This window comes from Pseudorca crassidens, chromosome 3 (genome assembly GCF_039906515.1).
Source record: "Pseudorca crassidens isolate mPseCra1 chromosome 3, mPseCra1.hap1, whole genome shotgun sequence".
Lineage (NCBI taxonomy): Eukaryota > Metazoa > Chordata > Mammalia > Artiodactyla > Delphinidae > Pseudorca > Pseudorca crassidens.
Window position 1 is genome coordinate 70625471 of NC_090298.1, and position 22249 is coordinate 70647719.

General features: G+C 37.3%; 1 long non-coding RNA gene across 1 annotated transcript in view; it reads left to right on the forward strand.

Moving 5' to 3' along the window:
* The window catches only part of LOC137221475 (uncharacterized), a 39655-nt gene that overhangs the window by 14812 nt on the left and 2594 nt on the right, over positions 1–22249 (forward strand). The window contains exon 2 of the long non-coding RNA XR_010942025.1: positions 12568–12625. This is a non-coding gene — a long non-coding RNA (uncharacterized lncRNA). The remainder of the gene's footprint in view (positions 1–12567; positions 12626–22249) is intronic.

Sequence of the window (22249 nt, forward strand, 5' to 3'; positions counted from 1 at the left end):
CCTAAATTAAACAAAAGAAGTGTAATAGCTTACCAATCCTGAGACGTTGATGTTTTGTCATTTGTGAAACAGAAATACTTCTTTCAAAATTTACACTATGATGAACTGCTAATTAGGCTTAGAAGAGTATGAATGAAATGAAGAGACAGAATGCAATCATAACTGTACATCTATCTAAAGCCCAAACCTGCATAGCTCTAATAACCCTAAAAATTTATACAACTGTCCATCAACAGGTAAATGAATATACAAACTGTAGTATATTCAAATAATGGAATACTACTCAGCAATACGAAAAACAAACCACTGGTACATTTTACAACATGGAAGAATCTCAATAAAATAATGCTGAGTGAAAGAAGCAAGACCCAAATCATTTATATAATAGTCTAGGAAATTCAGACTAATGTATAGTGACAGAAAACAGATCAGTAGTTGCCTAGGGGAAGGATCAGGAGGCAGGAATTACAGAAGTATGAGGAAACTTTTGGGGGTGATGGATATGTTTGTTGTCTTGGTGGTGATGGTTTTCACAGGTGAATACACATGGGCAAACTTTAAAAAATGTACAGTTAAATATGAACAGTGTGTTATGTATCAATTTTACTTCACTAAAGCTGTTAAAAATAAATGGACCAATTAGAATGGATATGGGAATCAATCAGAATGGATGCTAGACATTATCAAAAAAAAAATTCAGACAGTGGGTTTCAGAATTCTCTAGGTAATTGGGACCATGTACAGTTGACCATAAAGATTTTGGGGATTGAGAATGTCCTCTTCATCTCCTTGCTGATGTTTATGATACCTGGTTTAATTCAAAATAATTTTCCACTTTTTCCTGTTAAAAATCGATACAGTCCTGAATGAGGTGAACACCACAATTTTAGATTTTGTCTCTACCAGTGCTACAAACCATGTGACTTAGGTCAGGTGACTAAACCAACATCAGACTACCTCCAGACAATTGTTCAAGGTAGAGGTAAAATGAAAGATACTTCTTTCTAGAGAAAATAGGATCCATCCAGCAAACATTTCCATTTAACAGTTGTGTGTTTTGTCATAAAATCTCCAAAGGTTTTCTCTACCCTTTGTTACTGTGTGTGATAAAAAATGGAGTAAGGAGGTAAATGGCGGGGGGGGGATACTGTTAGCAAAATAACAAAATTACTTGAATATATTTGTCTCAAGTAGATCTCACTATGTGAGCTGATTGATTTCAATTTGCTACAGCAAAAAATTTATTAAAATACACAATAAGGGGCAAAATCACCATATTGCAACTCTATTCTGGAATGGAGGATGACTGAGTCACCGGTCAAGGTGCCTTGTAACGTATAGAGTAAAGGACTGAGATAACTCCAGGTTGTTATTTTTATTGTTCTATTTTTATTACAGTGAATATTATGTTTATTTACTTACAACTAAATTTCTAGGTATATAACTTGAGTTAGATCAGTGCCCATATCAGGGACAAAGGAAAAATAGCCCTACATAATTTTTAAGAACCTCAGGAACTGAGCTAAAAGTCAATAAACATATGGCAAAAAGACTGGAAGCAAATTGAATATATGTGCAAATTGACATTTTACTAAAAGAACATGCTTAAAACTTTAGGTTTATCAAACATATGTCAATGAAATTGAAACTGAAATCTATTCAGCAAGTAGAATGTATTACTGAATGCAGAAATACACGTGTTTTACAGGACCTGAAATGCAAACGTTTTTCCATCTTGTCATATTATGGTTTATTATTCTGATTTTAGAGATATAATATTAAAAATGTGTTAATGAAGACATTTCTATTTAGAGTCTTAGGTACATTTTAGTTTTTAAAATGTCCATCTTTTTGCCAGGGTCAATCCTCACGCCACATGGTTGGGTTTCCGAAATAAGATTTGCAGAAAGAAAAATGTGCCATTGATCTTGGACATAAATTTATAACTTATCTTATGTTGGTATGTAGCTAACTCCTGAATTTTAAAACTATATATAATAGCTATGGTTATGATTTTTTTTCTGGGTACTTTTTCAAAATGGAAAAAAAAATTTAAGTTCAACTTTGTACTTATCCATGTCTCCTATTTTTCTTTTTCGTGTATTCTTTCCTCCCTCCTTCCTTCTCTGCTCTCACTTCATTATTTAGCCAATGATTCTTTTTCTGCTGTTGGCTACTGTCAGTTAGTGACCAAGACCTTGTCTTAACCCTGAAGATGCAGTTGCTTTAGGCAAGTTCCCTCACTATTTCTTGACTGTGTTTAGGGTTAAGAGCTCTTTAGGTACAACGTTAACTATCTCTCTTTCTACAGTGTCTGTGAGATTATTTTCTTTTGTTACTTCTTAGTACAAAATGTTAGCTTTAACCAGTTCAGTGATAAAGGAATTGGTAAGGATTTGAAGAGGCCCCACCACAGCCTCCCTTCACCTGATTTCTCATGTTCCATGTAATCTAATGAGATGAATACACCTCCTTCTCCTTCAGACTGTTGGGAAACGGATCTAAATCAAGCTATTTCAAAGCCAATACCTAGACAGCAAACCCATACCTAGGTTCCTGGAACTGGGAACTCTTGCTGGAAAAGCACGAAGGATCTTTTGATATTGAGATGAAGATCGCTGAGAAAGCTGATTTCTTCTCTGTGTGGAATCATCTCTTGGTGTTCAGCTGTGGCTTCCTCTGGTTGAGATGCTCAATCAACTTCTCATCTGGGTCACACTCCTTACCTGAAGGGAGATTTAACTTGGCGTCATATTTATGATACTTCCAGATATCTGTTTTTATCTATATATCTTGGCAAAAATCTACCCTACCCATCTCATTGGATTTTCTTCAGGGTCCAGTGTTATAATATATATTAAATCCTCTGCAAACTATGAAGTATGATTAAAATGTAAGACAGTTTTCCTGGAGACAACAGAACACTAGAAACTGATATGGTATAGCAATATCAGCCAGAGACATATTGGTTGATTCAGACCCTTCCTTTTTTTAGGTCCTGACACAGCCACCTTGCTTGTGCGATACTCTTTTTTTAGTTCACAGGAAATCAGATCATTATTAAGGTCAACCAGCTGCTCCTTGAGATGTTTCGCCATGTAGTCTGGAGGAAATATTGCAAGAGTTTGTCAGCATTGAACCATTTGGACATGGGTAGTCTCATCAGAAAAAAGAATCTTGTCTTCTCAAAGGACATGTGACAAATGTTTATGGACAAGCCATGTAGCTGATAGCTTTATCAAGGTCTATCCTCTGTTAACTTCCCACATGCCCACTCTACTGCAACTTAAAGACCCTCCTTTTTCTCTATTGATCCATTAACATAAATAATTACAATTAGAATGGATTTATTAATTAATGGCTATTATAATCATTATGAATTATTCTTCACTATATAGCATTTCATATAATCCATTCCATAACTCCTCATCTTTTAAAAGATAGCATTCAGAGCTACCCCTGAGGACAATGGAACCCACAAAATCAGTTAGAGGCTATAGTTAGAAAAAAGAAATAAAAATATTTAGCACTTCAAAATGAATAGCTAAATAGACCTTGCAAATCTCCATGTTTATTTTACGTGCATTAGGTTTCATTAAATTGGAAAAATCAATACAATTTCCAAATTACGCTTTGTTCTTTGCTTTTATCTATCAACTATCCAAGGAATATAATCTCAAATTTTTATTTATATAGATCTGTAACATTTGGATAGACAGTGAAGAATTTTATCTGCTTTCACTAAAATTTTTACAAAATACAAAATTAAGAGATGGTAATTTTTTAACCCAGAACATGAGAATTACTTGTAAGAAAGTAATATTGATTGGAAAACAAAATATTACTTCAGTCGATGTCCAAGGAAAGTTATTAGAGTATTTTAGAAAATTCCAAATTCCATGTATTTATTTTACCTAAAATGACATCCTTTGCTATATACATTATTTATCTGTAACTAATTCTTTTTACAGGTTGTTTAATATTCTATCCAAAGATCAACATATCATGTCAACACTTTCTCTAATACGATGGCAAGTGGCAAGAACAAACTGTACAGAATCCTCTTTCAAAGTAAGCAAAATTAAACTATGGAGAAGACTGATGTAGCCCAAGCAGGTATTATAAGCAGAGACAGATAGATATGGGTTAAAGGCAAAATTCTTTGCCTTAAGAGATCCTAGAACGAAGCTGAGGTAGGGGAGATACAAAAGACATATAATTAGACATAAATGTTACTTTTACCCTCAAATAACTAACCCAGTTATTCTCTTCTACTGACCATTTATGGCTCAATTCACTAATCTCCTAATCTGATACACAGTTGAAATGTTTTACCCCCAATTCTTGAGACCATGTATCTCAAGAAAGATACTACATGACATCTTTTAAGATGCCATTGTACAAGAACCAGCAAGTTTGCACCTGGTCCATTAAAAATGGCCTGTATAAAAAATAAGATATTCTGCAGAATCCTATAAATCCTGCTACTGCTCCTCCCTGGTTCCTATCTGTCTGTTGCCTTGGTTTGTTTCAATAGTCGCTGATCCTTTGTTCTTGTTCTTACTTCAGTCCTTGGCATTTCCTGTATGACTCCTGGTAATCGTATTTAGCCACTCTTCACCACCCCCCTGAACCTAATGTCCGCTTGTTCTTTATTGGTACTCTCACTGCCTTCTTTCTGCAGTCTTGCTGTACCAGTCCGTGTTATACATGGTCTGACAGCTATGTCAAGCATCATCTTTTACCTATGTAAGCATAGGTACTTGGTCAATTCGGGAAAATAAACAGTTTATTTTAATATGTACTTGTCCACCTGGAAGGCCAATTAGGAAACTGCTGCATAAAATAGTCAAAACATTATGAGATTCAGAACTAAGATGGTTAGCAGGAGCATGAAAACATGATGGTTTAAGAGCTACTGAAGAGATAGAATTAACAGGATTTGACGACTGAATTGAATAATAGAGCTAAGGCAGAGGGAAAAGCCATGGATCATGCCTTAATTTTGGCTCAAGAAATGGAGGTAATCATGAACATATTTATTGAAATGGGAAACACAGGAGGAAAAGTAGACTTGGGGTAGTGAGATGTGATGAATTCAGCTTCTAATAACCGAATTATAAGCGTGTTCCTAAGACATCTAAGTTGTCATGTCCAGTGTGCAGATAAATTTAGGGTCTGCAGATCAGGCAAGAAATCTAGCTTGAGGATACATATTAGAGAATAGAGTATTTTAAAAAGACTAAGTGATCTAAAAAATAAAAGTCAGGGAGTCACTAGGATAAGGACTGAAACCCACCGGGTTTACTACAGAGGCTGTTGATGAATATGGCTGGTAGAGTTTTAATTAAATGGTAGAACATAAGCCAAACTTTGGAGGACAGAGGAGTAAATGGAAAGTGAGGGACAGGAACGTCTTATCCTTACAATGAGGACAGCTGGATTTTTATCTCAGTCAGGATTAAGAACCAGAATTACATACATATTTTCTAAAGAAATTTAAAATGAAGTCTTCTACCTCTCTTCCACATCTATTCTCTATTCTTTCTTCTAGGTGTCTCTGCTGAGGCAGTTTATTTTAAAGAGATAATGTATATAAAATACTTAGCACAAAGTGTAACATAGTAAATACCCCAGGGATATAACTACAGGCTTTCGTAATTATCTGAATGTAAGCTACTTCTGAAAAACATGTGGGAAGGCAAATTTGTGTGTAGCAAAAGCAAATATTTAATTATTTTAAATGGGAATAATAATAATAATAATGCATTCTTAGTACATGTAGAAAACCCAACCAGTTCCTCTAAAAATCATTAACATACTTAAACATGTATATAATAATCTACTAAGGATTTATGCATTATAAAAACCACATAATACTTGCTTACTTAACATTTAATGAGCACATTAGTGAATGTGTTGATGTGGGTCACAGATACTATCAGGTACATATTGCATTTTCATTCTACACCACAATGAATATGTGTTCTAATGTAAATAGACAAGAAGATAATATGGAAAAATATATATTGAATGCAATTAACAAAATAAAATAAACAAATGAGGCCATTTTAAAAAAATGGTTACTTTCCAGAGTGAGGTTTAGTGATGTGGGAGACGTTTTCGCTTAATAATGCATAACACCTTCAAACCAGGCAAACACAAAGCGCTGTCTTATTCAGAGAATAGCTGAGATGTGAATGCAACATACTCGGCATCCTCTTGTACACTCTCTGGAAATTACATGGAGATTCATTATAACAAATAGATTCAAACACTAAATTTGGGGTAAATATTTTTTAAAGTCGTTATCACTACTGTTAGTATTATGTGGACCTATGGTGTAACTCAAGAGTGCTATTTTTATGGGATACGAGCCAAGAAGAGCAGTGGTTCTTAACTGGGAGTGAATTCTCCACCCAGGAGACATTCAGCAATGTTTAGGGACATTTTTGGCGGTCACAAAATATGTGGTCCAGGATGGTCCACAAATCAAAAGGTTAAGGATGCTGCTAAACATACTACCACAGAACAGAGACCCACAACAAAAATAATCCAGCCCCAAATGTCAATAGAGCTAAGGTTGAGAAACGCTGAAGGAGAGAAAAGAGTGAAATCAAACCAATATTTCAGAGGAAACCTCAACTGGAAGAAGGAAGAGATCAAATATTGCAAAATCAGAAGTTGGAACGAATTGATGTTATTAGCTTGGGGAACTATAAAGTGGATCTTTTCATCAACAGTGCTAATAAATACAAGAAAGGGAGGTACTTTGGGAAGGGATTATGTGGAAAAATATTAAGTTTAGTTTTTACTATGTCACACTTCAGGTATGGACGGAACATCCAAATGCATGAGGTAATTTTAATGAGTGCAGGGGTTTTGTCTAAATTTTCTGGTTAACTTTTTTTTTAAAGCATTTAGATACTCTTCGGGTTATAAGTCAACTAACACATTTGAGCTCTAACTCTGTGTCATATATCATACATTTTTCACATGCAATGTTGCTTAATCTTTAAGGAATTACTGGAGAATGATATTACCACCCCATTTTATGGATGAGAGAAATGAGGCTTAGAAATGTTAAAAGTGACTAAGGTCATACAGCTACTAAATCATTGTACTAGGATTGAAATCAATGTCTTTGAACCCTAAGTCCTGGGCTTTTGGCTAAAATAATTTTCTTTTAATGCTCATGAATGCTCCAGTTATTTCAGACAATCCCCTACAACCACTCTTTACTGAGCTTCATAAGTAACTTCCCTCAGCTACAAAACACACACACACACACACACACTTTTTAAAATACAGTTTTTCTTTTTTCTGTTCTTATGTCAACGTAGAAGTTTGGAAAACATAAAAAAAGCATAAGTCAAGAAGATAAAAATTATCATTAATTCCACCACGTAGAAATAACTGCTACTAAATAACTTTTAGCTAGTGATTTTTACTGTTTTTCTTTTGCTGTTTTTCTCTGCTGATGGTTATGCTGACGTACAGTGATATTTCTAAAATGAATCATGAAGAATTAGAAAGAGGAGATGAAGGGAATGACGGTAATAAGCTAGAGAATTAGCTCTCAAATTCATAAAGAAGAAACTGGGGTGAGGTGAGGGTGGGGAAAGAATGGGGACAGGGTAATTTCCAGAACCTTTTTTTTGCCCAAGGAGTACTAGGAACTTAATAAATCTTAGTTCATCTGTCATCTCTATGCTCTGCTAATGACAAGATTAAATTGAAGCTACACTCTCCTGAGTGCTTATCATTTGCAAATGCAGTACTAAGAGCTTTACTCACATTATCTCATCTTATCCCTGCAGCAACCTTGAGTAGGATATTATTATTTCCAACGTAGAGAAGAAACTTAGGCTTAAAGAAGTTTTCAAAACTTGCCGGGTTCCACATCTGGTTAATGGAGAAGTGAGGCTTCAGAAGCAAATCTGTCTGGCCACGGAGGCAGTGTTCTTCCTCTTTGCTAGGTTGCCTCCTTTCTCAGAAGAAAATGAGGCGTGCAAACTATAGAATTCAGGAAAGTGATGGCAGAGCTGAAGGAGATCTTGGGATCTCGGACAGAATACTTTTTCGTGGTTACTAGCTCCCACTTCCTTTTCTTTTCCATTTGCAGGAGTGGGTTGGTATTTGGCCTCTGAAATATGGTTCTAAGCTTAAGTCACCAGATGTTTTTAATTTGATTTCATTGGAAAAATATAGTGTGATAAGGAATGCACATGAGATTACTACCTGCCTGACACATAGTAGGCTCTCAATAGTGTGCTGAATGAATGACCAGAGGAAGGCAACTCCAGCAAACTGAAGATCATTTTTCTGGAGCAACTTGAATAATAAGCTGAGCCACGCATAGCACAGGGAGATCAGCTCGGTGCTTTGTGACCACCTAGAGGGGTGGGATAGGGAGGGTGGGAGGGAGGGAGACGCAAGAGGGAAGAGATATGGGAACATATGTATATGTATAACTGATTCATTTTGTTATAAAGCAGAAACTAACACACCATTGTAAAGCAATTATACTCCAATAAAGATGTAAAATAATAATAATAAGCTGAACCAAACTCCTATTGAAGTTTACCACTTATTTATTTAGAAGAGCCAAATATCAACAGGTGTTGGCTGATTGAAATTACTATTCCCTGCTCCCTTTCTAAAAATCAGACCACTGCTCTTGGAAAAAAGAATATCAGAGTTTAAAACTGTGTGATTACAAATGATCATATTTTGGCTCAAATTTAAAATAAGTAAATATATTCCTTTGGTTTTGACAACATGTTTGGAAAACATAGTCTTTGGCTTTGAGTTTTAGGTTGTAGGATGGAGCTGTTGTGGAAAAGTAAATCATAGTTTAGGTGTATTTTCGCAGCTAGTCCTCTGGGTTAGGAATATTCTGCTCATCTGTGGAAACATGACCTCCCAGTGAAGTGCCATGCAAATCATTGGTTTTACATGAAAGCCTATATTAGTCTAGTCACTCACAGGCATCTTTAAGCATAACTGTTGGGTAACAGTCTATGTTTATTGTTATGATAAATGTTTCGAAGCTACTGTTCTCTGGGGTTTTCACAGTAAAGGAAGATACTTATCTCATTGGAATTTTAACCACACTACAATTAAAATGAAATGCAATCAATAAAATATTAATTCAGGTATGTTTGCAGATCAACTACTTAATGGCTAAGTCGATATCTATCATTCTTTAGTTTTCTGAAGGTCAATACATAGCAGAGTCAATGAGTTAACCAGCAAATCAGAAATACCTGTCTGTCTAATTGTGGGTCTATTATTAAGTCCTTAATAAAGTGCATGACTTGATGAGAGCTTACGCTGCCTATTCTTTTTAAAACCTTCTGCCAGACTGGGTTGCTACTTTAAAGTCCAAGGTTATTGAACAATATTTTTAATGCTAGATATCAGTGTAATACCATGGGAAGTAGAATCATCGGATGTTAAAGTAAGAAATGGCTATCCAGATCCCTTCTCACCCTTTCTTTTAGAGCAGGGGACACTGAAAATCAGTGAAGATAATTGAGTTGCTCACCGTCACACAGTCAGTCATGGAGCTGGACCTGGAGTCTAGTCTCCTGGTTCCCAGGCCCTTGCTCTCTGAAACACCAAGCTACTGAATTTCAAGATTCCACCCCAGGGTCTGGTTTTGCAGATACTGTGGGTAATCTGCCTTGCCACTTGTGGGTCTGGGCTGTGTTCACTGTTTTCTGAGCGGAATTAAGTAGGTGAAGGCATAAGGGAGCAGGAGAAGCTTGCACTAACTGAAAATGCAGTCTCATAGTGGCAGGTGCCGTGGAGATTTTTTGAGGCTGCTATTGGTGAGGGTGAGCTACCTCTCCCTCACTCAGAAGTGAGTATCTGAAGTGACTAGCACCAAATTTAATACTATGAAAAGTACCACCTCCAAGTCCCAGGCAGATGTATGGAACTCTTTGGGGCGTCTGCCAAGTAAAATGGGTTATTGAAAAATACTGATATCTCAATTGTCAGTGTGGTGTTTTTTATGTAGGCAGTAGAAGTAAAAAACTAACAATGAATTTCCCTACTAATTTTCCACTGCTACTTTCTATGTGAGTCAGCTTTAATCACTTTTTTACTTCATGCTGGGTAACAAAAAGATTCTAAGCTTTGGTCACTTGTGTAACTCTAGCAGCACTCTACAAAGGAGAAAGCAAAGGTTTTGAACTGAGGTTTTTACTCTTACTGTACAAGCTTAGAGCAAGAAAAACAAACACAAAGTTATAAGTGGAAATAGCAATTCATTTCAGTTTTTAAGACATTTACTTTCATCACATAAATGGTCACTGGGCAGTTAGAAAATGTTAAAGATGCTTATGTTTTGCAGTATTATCACACTGCATCAATTTGCTATCAAAATACAAAAAAAAAGCATTAGCTCTAAAAAATAAAACAAAAACAAACAAAATACAGCTACTCTGTTAAACTGATCACAGTATTTGCTTTTCAGCTCTGTCAAAAATAGTTTGATTTCATGACTTTTTCCAATTTGATTGTTAGATAAAGGTCTTTTGTAACAACCAAATCAAGTTGACCACTTCTTATGCACACATCCTCATTACCTTTTCGTGTCTGAACAAGTTACCCAGAGTCATGGAGTAGAGAGGAGTCAGCTCTTCCTACGAGATGTTTGCATCTTAGCTGTTCAAAGCACCAGCAGAGGAATGTACCTCTATGTCTTTCGTGTATCTGTAAACTGAATTTACTGATTTGCAGTATAATAAATCGTTAGAACTGGCAGAGGTCTTGGACAACATACAACCCAGTGTTTCCCAGGTGGAGGGATATGTACCACTAGTGTGTACAAGATAATTTTAGGAGACATATCAATATTGCATGACACAGTGAGAAAATTCACTGCATTTCAGGTTTTTGGAGACTTCTAATTATATCAAGAAGAAAGTCTCAGGCTGGTGCTCACAAAGAACTATCTAACAGTTTTCCCTTTCTTTTTAAGAAATAGAAGGCAAGCCTCGCGCAACTACGTGGAGCTAGAACTTAATAATACCGTATGGTTTTCATTAAATTAATTTTTTCAGGTTACCATCTATTTATGACAGGGAAACAAAACTTCCTTTCAAAACGCATTTATTTAAGTTAATTAAAAGATAAAAACTAAGTAGAAATTACTGCAGGGATATTGGCACAGTAGCCCAAATATTAAATAAAGGCTATAGTCACTTATGTGGTAAAAATCATAAAGCTTCTGAGAGAGCTGGAGACCAACTCCCTCACTGGACAGGTGGGAAACCCAAAGCCTTGAGAGGGCAGAAAATCCCAAAGTCAGGAGTGCAGTCCACAGGCTACTCACCAAGTGGATATCACCTCTTTATTTGAATCATTTCTGAAAAATGACTAGTTTGAATCATTTTCCACAAAATGGCCTTCTCCCCATCACTTTGTTAACAATGCACATTAAGTCTGAACTTGAAAAACAATAAAACATATTTCTTCATTCCCATGACTGGAAAAGGTTATTGAACAGGAACTATAAATATTAGGAAAATTAAACTAGATTCATGAGACATGAGTTAGTTAAAAAGAAAAGTGGGAAAAAATTCCCCAGCATAAATCTTTAAAGTTTAAATTCAAAACTAAACAAGTAGTTTTTTTCTCTTTTGAAAATAAAATGTGTTTTGTCTTGTTTTAAATTTATAAGTCTTGAATACTTGGAAACATAGCAAGACTAATTTTCTAACCAATCATTTTTTTAAACATGTACAAGCTTTCATTGAAATACAAAACTAAAATCCTACTAGAATAAGAGGAAATTTAAATTAAGGGGAAATTATGTGTCTTGCAAATCTTAAATTATAATTAAACTTGCAGTCTGAGAAAAGAATTCTAGAGGTTTTTGTGAAATCCAAAGGTTCTTGATAAAAAGTATTTCTGCAAGGCCTGAGAGGAATGTAGGCACAATTTCCTTCTACTAACAGAGAGTCAAGGCCTCCAAAGGTACTGGCCACTCAGCTGAGTATATATTCTAGAGGATGAGGAACAAAATTTCAGAATGACAGAGTGGTCACTGGACTATTGACTTTAAAAATAAATAAATAGAAGGTTTCCTCTTATCGTTTAGTTTCTGTGACCCACAAATGACTTTTATATCTTTGCTCTTGCTTAGGAGGTTCAACTGCTTTATATGTCCTGAAAATATCCCCTGGTCCATCTGTGAGGATTCAGACACAAAGAGCTATTTACTTATTTATCAACACCAGGTCATCCCATAGTTTTATCGTAATTGGAATAGACTCCAATACTCAGCCTTCCATTCAGACGTTTCTTCTATAAAGCAATTCTCACTAGCATCCTCTATCTTCGTGTTCACCCTTTCCAGGTGAGTTCAGAAAGAACTGTTATCTCAGGTCTACCTATTCTCATCATTTGTGAAGGATGTTACAGTGGTCCCATTTACGGATGAGGCAACTGAGTCTCAAGGAGAATCAAGTATATACAGGCATATCTCATTTTATTGCATTTTGCTTTATTGCACTTCACTGATTCTGTGTTTTGTTTTGTTTTGTTTTACAGATTGAAGGTTTGTGGCAACCCTGCATGGATCAAGTCTATTGGCATAATTTTTCCAACGGTATTTGCTCACTTCGTGTCTCTGTCACGTTTTCATAATTATCACAATATTTCCAATTCTTTCATTATTATTATATTTGTTATGGTGACCTCTGGTCTGTGATCTTTGATGTTGCGCTTACATTTATTTCAGGGTGCCACAAACCACACCCACATGAGACAGCGAACTTAATTGATAAATGTCATGTGTGTTCTGACTGCTCCCCTGACCCGCCGTTCCCCTGTCTCTCTCCCTCTCCTCGGAGCGCTCTATTCACAACGATATTGAAATTAGGCCAGTTAATAACTCTACGACGGCCTCTAAGTGTTCAATTGAAAGAAAGAGTCACACGTTTCTCACTTTAAATCAAAAGCTAGAAATAATTAAACTCAGTGAGGAAGGCATGATGAAAGCTGAGATAGGCTAAAAGCTAAGGATCTTGTGCCAAACAGTTAACCAAGTTTTAAATCCAAAGGAAAATTGGAAATTTTGAAGGAAATTAAAAGCACTACTCCGGTGAACACATGAACGATAAGAAAGGGAAACAGCCTTACTGCTGATATAGAGAAAGTTTTAATGGTCTGGATAGAAGATCAAACCAGCCACAATATTCCCTTAAACCAAAGCCTAATCCAGAGCAAGGCCCTAACTCTCTTCAATTCTGTGAAGGCTGAGAGGTAAGGAAGCTGCAGAAGAAAAGCATGAAGCTAGCAGAGGTTGGCTCATGAGGTTGAAGGAAACCATAACACCTCCATAACACAAAATACAAGGTGAAGCAGCAAGTGCTGATATAGCAGCTGCAGCAAGTTATCCAGAAGATCTAGCTAAGATCATTAACGAAGGTGGCTTCACTAAACAACAGATTTTTAAGGTAGATGAAACAATCTTCTACTGGAAGATGCCACCTAGGACTTTCATAGCTAGAGAGGATAAGTCAAGGCCTGGCTTCAAAGCTTCACAGGACAGGTTGACTCTCTAATTAGGGGCTAATGCAGCTGGTGACTTGAAGTTGAAGCGAATGCTCATTTACCATTCTGAAAATCCTAGGGCCCTTAAGAATTATGTTAAATCTACTCTGCCTGTGCTCTCTAAATGGCACAACAAAGCCTGGATGACAGCATATCTTTTGACAACATGGTTTACTGAATATTTGAAGCCACTGTTGAGACCTACTGCTCAGAAAACAAGACTCCTTCCAAACTATTACTGCTCATTGACAATGCACCTGCTCACCCAAGAGCTCTGAGAAAGATGTACAAGGTTAATGTTCTTTTCATGACTGCCAACACAACACCCATTGTGCAGCCCATGGATCAAGGAGTAATTTAAGCTTTCAAGTCTTATTAAGGAAATACATTTCATAAGCCTATAGCTGCCATAGATAGTGACTCCTCTAATGGCTCTGGGAAAAGTAAATTGAAAATTTTCTAGAAAGAATTCACCATTCTAGATGCCATTAAGAAATTCGTGATTCATGGGAAGAGGTCAAATTATCAACATTAACAGGAGTTTGGAAGAAGTTGACTCCAACCCTCATGGATCACTTTGAGGGTCTCAAGACTTCAGTGGAGGAAGAGCTACAGATGTGGAAATAGCAAGACAACTAGAATTAGAAGTGGAGCCTGAAGATGTGACTGAATTGCTGCAATCTCATAATCAAACTTGAACAGGTGGGGGGGTTGCTTCTTATGGATGAGAAAACAAAGTAGATGAAACTACTCCTGATGAAGATGCTGTGAAGATTACGAAATGACAACAAAGGACTTAGAATACTACATAAACTTAGTTGATAAAGCAGTCACAGGGTTTGAGAGGATTGACTCCAGTTTTGAAAGAAGTTCTACTGTGGGGCAAATGCTATCAAAAAACATTTCATGCTACAGAGAAATCATTTGTGAGAGGAAGAATCAACAAGGCAAACTTCATCATTGTCTTATTTTAAGAAATTGCTACAGCTACCCTAACTCTCTGCAACCACCACCCTGATCAGTTAGCAGCCATCAACATCGAGGCAAAATCCTCCATCAGCAAAAAGATTATGACTTGCAGAAGCCTTGCAGGATGGTTAGCATTTTTTTAGCAATAAAGAAGGTATGTACATAATTTTTTAAATAATTAAGATATGTACATTAGTTTTTGTACATGCTATTGTATACCTGATAGACTACAGTAGTGTAAACATAACTCTTTATGCACTGGGAAACCAAAAAAGTTTTGACTCACTTTATTGAAATACTCACTTTATTGCAGCAGTGTGGAACCAAACTTGCAATATCTTCAATGTTTACCTGTACCCTAGCTGATGGAGGAGAAGGCAGCTTAGTTAGCTATAAAAGTATCGATTCTTTTTGGTCAAAAAAATCACTTACTTTTGTTTCCAGGGTTTCTGACTCAGCAGTCACCCATCTTTCATGTCAGACCTCCTTCACTGGCCTACTGCTTGGCTCTTCTACTCAGCAAATAGGGGTCATGTGATTTAGTTGAATTGAAGTCACCTGGATTTTTTCCACCACTGCCCCCCCACCCCCTGTGAACAGCACACATACCTTTGCCCTTAACCAATTACAGAAGAGTTTTCTTGTTCTCTATTATCCTTTAAGTACTTAAAGAGAGCTTTAACTAATTGTTTAAAGAAAGCCACTACCGTTTGCAGCGTTAATAATTCATTTGTAAAAAATTAAAAATTTGTAGTGAGATATTATAAATTGAAAACGTTATTTGGTCTTTTGGTTTCATCATACTTGCCTGAGGAAATGAGCAGGAGCTTAAAATCTGTCCTTGGGGCTTCCCTGGTGGCGCAGTGGTTGGGAGTCCGCCTGCCGATGCAGGGGACACGGGTTCGTGCCCCGGTCCGGGAAGATCCCACATGCCGCGGAGCAGCTGAGCCCGTGAGCCATGGCCGCTGAGCCTGCGCGTCCGGAGCCTGTGCTCCGCAACGGGAGAGGCCGCAACAGTGAGAGGCCCGCGTACCGCAAGAAAAAAAAAAATCTGTTCTAATGTTGACCCCTCAGATATATAATCATCATGGAAAAGTGAAGACCTTGGAATTGTTTGGAACTTGGTTTTGTCAAGGCAGATGGCTTTACCTTTTATATGTTTTTCTCTTCTTTATTAGTGCTACAGCCGATAATTATAATCAAGTAGCCCAGAACCATGTGAATTAAATTATCCTGAATAATAATGCGTTTGGTTTTTGCCCAGTATGAAAGGACAAGGATATAAGGCCAAAGGGGAAATTTATCTTTCATCCCTCCTTGATGAATGGTTTCTTTAATAATAATAATAAATTAATCAAATTTTAAGGTGGTTTTCTTTTTCATGGCTTAATTCTACATCCATTTTAGGGAGAAGGAGTTGAAATCTCTGACGGGTGGTTGCACTCATTAATTATTTACATTGAACGTAATGTTCGCTTAGTATCTAATATATCTAACCAGACACTCAATGTTATGTAGACATGTAGATAAATGTGGATGAACGAGACACAGGCCTTAGAATTTGACCAAGGAGAAATGTGTGTAAGAAATTAATTATGATGAATTGGGAGATTGGGATTGACATATATACACTAATATGTATAAAATGGATAACTAATAAGAACCTGCTGTATAAGAAAATAAATAAAATAAAATTCAAAAAACTAATAATAAAAATAAATTAAAAAAAATAAATTAATTATAAGAGTATGTTTTAATGATGAAACTGGGAAAGACTTCACAGAGGAGATAACATTGAATATGGTCCCAGAAGACTGAGTTTGCTGTCTTGGAGGGGGTAAGAAGAACATTCCACATAGAGGGAATAATTATGCAGATATACGGACAGATGCAAGTTGGAAATTTTATGTTCAGGACGTAAATAGCTCAAAAACTCAAATTTGAAGTCAAAGTTTATCAAATTTTTTTCTCTCCTTCAGTCCTTTAAGAAGTCTAAGTTGTTAAGATGATAGTGATACCATTTTAATCTGATGCATTGTTTAATTGCTTCAATGATCAGACTTAAATAGTCTTTTCACAGTATCTCTCCTCCACAATCTCTGACAGGCCAGAAAGGTGTCAGCAGAAAAGTGAGCTGACATTGGGAGCCCTGAATGGTGACAGACTGGTCACTTTCTCCAAAACACGAGTGCTCATGAAAGAGCATGTTGTAAGATGCTTAAGCACCGTGGTCTAGATGCTATCATAAAATGGCATGGAATTGGTAATGACGCCTAAGCTTAGTGGGTCTAAAGCTTGGGGTTGAGAGAAGGTTTTTAGATTCATTTAGTATCGTATACCTGAGGCAGGGAGACAATGATGTGAAAGTGGTAGCCCGTGTTCTTTCGCAAATGACTACGCAGGAGAGTGAGCTTGTCACAGAAGTGCCCTTTGTATCAGGAAGCATTTTGGCAGAGCGTGAGATGGTTAGACATTTCTAAAAAGCATTAGGATTATGTTTTTTACTTTCCTTGTGATAATAATTTTACATTTAGGTAATCAAGTATCACTCTATAGCAAGTCATCTACTTTAGGTATCTTCATGCATTCATTTAAGATGATTCTATGCAGCAGACTCTTAGGTGCTAGGCATATAACAAAAGAAAGAAAAAAGTCCATAACTCCTTCCCTTAAGGTGCTACCATTGTGAGATTGGGAAGACTATGTTAATGTGCGGAAAGGCAGTCTGAAGACTTTAGGAACCATGGTCCCTTTGGGCAGGCACTGCAGCAATGGGAATGGTAAAAGCTCAAGATTAAGAGAAATCATTTCAGTGGAAACTACACCCCATATAGTCATTTGAAACCTACCTCCTTTAGAATGGATAAACTTTTTCTCAAAGAATATAGTAGTCTGGAAATCTCGGGATGCCATAGAACTGGGTGTCCAAGAACATGCCTGGAAAAATACTTCAGGCCACTTGGATAAAGCCAAGAACCCACTGCCTGCTCCTACTCCAGCCACACCCTTCAAAGTAATTCATCAGAATTCATGCTGTCTTTGATGAGGCAGTAGGAGCTGACGTCTAATCTTACTGTAGATCGTAAGTAAATATTAGCTTATGCCAAAACAAAGAGGATGGCCGTTGCCACTGATTGGCCTAAATCATAGGCTATATATAGGATTTCCGTGGAACTCCAGGAGTTCTTGGATCACATTTTGAGAACCACTACCCTAGTGCACTTTATGCTGGTGTCTTCTTGGAGAGTATATATCTGGGATATATAGATGGAAAGTTCATGCTTCTAGTAAGGCCAGAGATGGAAACTCCATGTGTGCAACTTTCAGGAAAGCTTCAGGCTGATATGTTCACAATTTATTCATTAGATTGCCTGGAAATGATTTTTGGTCAGAGTAAGTTTTGGTATTCTTCTGGGTTTTTTTTTAAGTGTAGAAAGTTTCTTTTTTTTCATCTGTAATATTCAGCATTCCAGCCATATCTGCACACTTTTATCAGAGATGCTTAATCATTTTTTGGTTTACCTTTCAAGAAGCCTGAAATGAGGTTGGGTTTTCTATGACTTTGACTCGTAAATAAATATGCAACTGAGGTAAAGTCCACCTCATTTTAAATATGCATTTTCTCAGAGAATACTTACTTACCAGTCTCTAGTCCTAAATTTTTGTCATCATTGTAATAGTCTCTTTTTGGGCACATGAATGAAACACACTCACACACACACACACACATTCCCATGCACATTCTTCCCGTACCATGATATAAAGTCTAGGAGTTTGTCATTCTAATTGCCAGTGGTTGAAATTCTGATTTCAAAAAAATAATAAAACAAATTGAGAAATCCTGAGATTTTACTTCGTCTAAGCACTCAGCAAGGGAAATGAGCTTAATTTGAAAAATGGTGGTGATATATGCACTGGATTTCCTACCCAGCTGGGAGATTTATAGCATGAATAAGATGCCAAGAAATGAACCAATAGGGTACTGTGTGTGATTGTCTTTAAAGGGGAAAATTATTCTACAGGACTCATGAGCCATAATTTCAAATGCTTGTGTAAATATGGTTTAGTTCATCATCACCTTTTCCAATTATGTTTATGTTCAGCTCCAGAGTACAGCCTCTGCTTCCTTGTTTGAAATGCCACCAACTGAACTAGCGTTTTCATTAATACAAACAATGTTTACAGTGTCCAGAAATGATGATAGGAATATAGGAGTCTTTTGTTATTTGTAAATTAGACATACCTCAAAGAGGTGCCCCATTAGCTCTGGCTTAGCTTTTGAACATAGCCTATTAAAATATTACAATTTTTAGGTTCTTCATGAAATTTTCATATTTATATAGTAATTATTATAATTATGTAGATAAAATAATATTATTTTTTATTTCTAAAAATATAATTTGCATACCTAAATAGATTAGGAATTAAATCATAGTTTCTGAATAAAAAACTTTTGTTTTTCAGGAAAGTTATAGAACCACTAAATATTTGGAAACACACCTATAGCTTTGTTGGTAACTAAAGTTTTATACTTGGAAAACTACAAAATATTTTAACTGTGTTAAATATGGTGTAGGGGTTATTTTCCCCAAGTCGTTGCGACTTGGAGAAAACTGCCTGAGTTTGAATCCTAGCTTCACTCTCCATGACCTTGGAGAGTTGCCGGATCTCTGTGTGCCAGTTTCTTCATCTGTAATATGGGGATAATAATAGATCCTATCTTAGAGGTTTGTTGCAAAGATTAAATTAGTAAAAATTTGTTAGCGAGAACAGTGAAATAGAAGTGTTTACTCTTTTTTTTTTTTTTTTTTTTGCGGTACGTGGGCCTCTCACTGTTGTGGCCTCTCCCGTTGCGGAGCACAGGCTCCGGACGTGCAGGCTCAGTGGCCATGGCTCATGGGCCCAGCCGCTCCGCAGCATGTGGGATCTTCCCGGACCGGCGCACGAACCAGTGTCCCCTGCATCGGCAGGTGGACTCTCAACCACTGCGCCACCAGGGAAGCCCTAGAAGTGTTTACTCTTGCTAATATGGCATTTCACAATTGTAAATAGGGGTTCAAGAAGGAGTAAAATAAGAAATATGTAAGGTATGACACAATCAAACAGAAACAAGGCTTTGCAAGTGCTAGGCTGTGAACGACACCTTGACATCTTTTGTCCACTCCAGGAACCAGGATATTATCTGTAAATATTACTGAGTCTTCCTGATTCAGGCGTCTTTCCTTAATAATACCTGAAGACAAAGTTGTTAAATACTTAAAGATCGGGCTTCCCTGGTGGCGCAGTGGTTGAGCGTCCGCCTGTCGATGCAGGCAACACGGGTTCGTGCCCCGGTCCAGGAAGATCCCATATGCCGCGGAGCGGCTGGGCCCGTGAGCCATGGCCGCTGAGCCTGCGCGTCCGGAGCCTGTGCTCCGTGGCGGGAGAGGCCACAACAGTGAGAGGCCCGCGTACCGCAAAAAAAACCCCAAACAAAAAAAAAACTTAAAGATCATCAAAAAGCTAATTAAGAATAATTGGGTGCTGAATTAGCTGATCTTCTGCTTTATTGTCCAGGGTTCTCTATTCTTCAAAGTTGATACATTCGGCATTTGACTCTTTCTCCTTTCCATGTTTAGCTATTGACTCATATTGTCATTCTTTCTGATTTAGTTCAAATTTGGATCATCATTATCTTTCTTTGTCAACTACTCCTTGCTTCTCTTTCTGCTGCTCACCCTAATTTCACCTTTCCCAAACTCAAAACGAATTTTTTTAAAGGAATATATGCTATCCTACTTTACCTGGTTGCTTATATCCAGCTGTCCTGCCTCTAACAGCATAAAAGACATGCTATGTGTCAATGGACTGAATGATGGTTACTGCCCTGCTAGTTCTCAGTGGTAACAATCCTAGCTGATTCCTCACCAGCACCTCTAAATCAAAGTAGGGAAGAATGGTTTTGTGGTACAATATACTAGTTGAAAGATATTGGTCGGGTCTTACTGCTTGAAGTCATAGGTGAGAAGAAGAGGGAACCATATATCTTTGGATCTGAACTGGTGACCTAGACATGAGTTCCAGCACCTGTTAAATACCCCAGAGCTATGCTAGCTTATAAAGTGATTACTCACTATTGGTTTGAAAACAGATGTTAAGGAAGAGAAAAAGGACACACTGAAAACCAAGCTTGAACTAAGGACCTTTGGAAAATCACTCTAATACTTGCCCAACCATGCTCAGTGGGAAGACTTCCTTTATTGAATCCATACTTTATCAGAATGCCTTCTCAGAAGACACCCAGTTTTTTCAAAATCCTTGTTCAGCAGAAAGCACTTGACATAATGGAAGGAGGAAGGACCAAAATGGTAATAATTTCACGCCCTCATCCCTTCCTTTGCCCTTTTTTCACTGCAGTTCAGGCAAAGTAGCATGGAGAGCAGAATATCGCAGTATGGTAGAAAGAACTCTGGACTAGGCGATGGGGTCAGTGTGTGGATCTAAGGTCTGTCACTTGGGAAAGGCCATTCCTCTGCCTGAATGTCAACGTCTATTCACATGAGAAGGTAATGATATGTACCTCACAGAAATGTTGTGAAGATTAAATGAGACTTTCGTATGTTGCAATAGTAATATTAGACATTATTACTGCTTTTTACTAGCAATGAATAATTTTGATGTTATAGATCTGAATAATTAAGGTCCTCAAACCAAACCATTTTTTGTCCCATAAATTCATAATTGGCATGTCTTCTGGGATGCAGTATGTGAAGTGCACAGGGCTCAGACAGTAGGAGATGAGAGGTCTGAAGACAAACTCAGGTAAGGCACTTTTAGTCAGTGCCAGTCAGGTCTCTGACCCTTGGTTTTCCTTTCTAATGTATGATGGCGCCTAGCACAGTGAATAGTTCACAGTAAACAGCTATCATATTATAAAATATTTTGGGTTTTTTTTTTTTTTGCTTTGTTAAACCTTCATATTATCATCCATATTATGGGGTTGCTTTTGTTTACAATTGCTTTATGGGTCCTCAAGCATTGTGCTTAATGAATAGTAAGTGCTGACAAGATTGTACCTTATAAAGATGTCATTTGGATTGATAAAACATTAAATGTTAATATAGCGGGCTCAAACGTTCTTTTTTGTTCAGATATCCTAACTGGAAATTCTTTAGAAACTCAAGTTTCTGAGGAATGTAAACATTGATAAGACATGGTTATTGCCTTCAGGAAGCTTACATCTTAGTAGGAGGCATTTCTTTCACTAAAAGCTGTGTCCAGGGCTTCCCTGGTGGCGCAGTGGTTGGGAGTCCGCCTGCCGGTGCAAGGGGCGTGGGTTCGTGCCCCGGTCCGGGAGGATCCCTGTGCGTCCGGAGCCTGTGCTCCGTGGCAGGAGGGGCTGCGGCAGTGAGAGGCCCGCGTACCGAAAAAAAAAAAAAAAAATCTGTGTCCAACAGAATGTGGTCTTTTTATGGTGACTGGGCTATTAAGTAAGAAACGGAAAACGCTTTCAGAGATTAGACAGCAGTCTCTGAAGTCAAACTTCTGTCAAAAGGGATGAGTGATGTGGAACTGGATTGGTGGGGCCGGCGGAGGGGGTGGGGTGGAATTAAAGCCTGTTACTTGTATTCTATTGTCAGGCACAGTACTAGGCAAGTCACATTCATTGCTTTAGTTAATCCTAAAAGCAATCCTATGAGATGGGTTGCAAAACGTTGACTTTATGGTT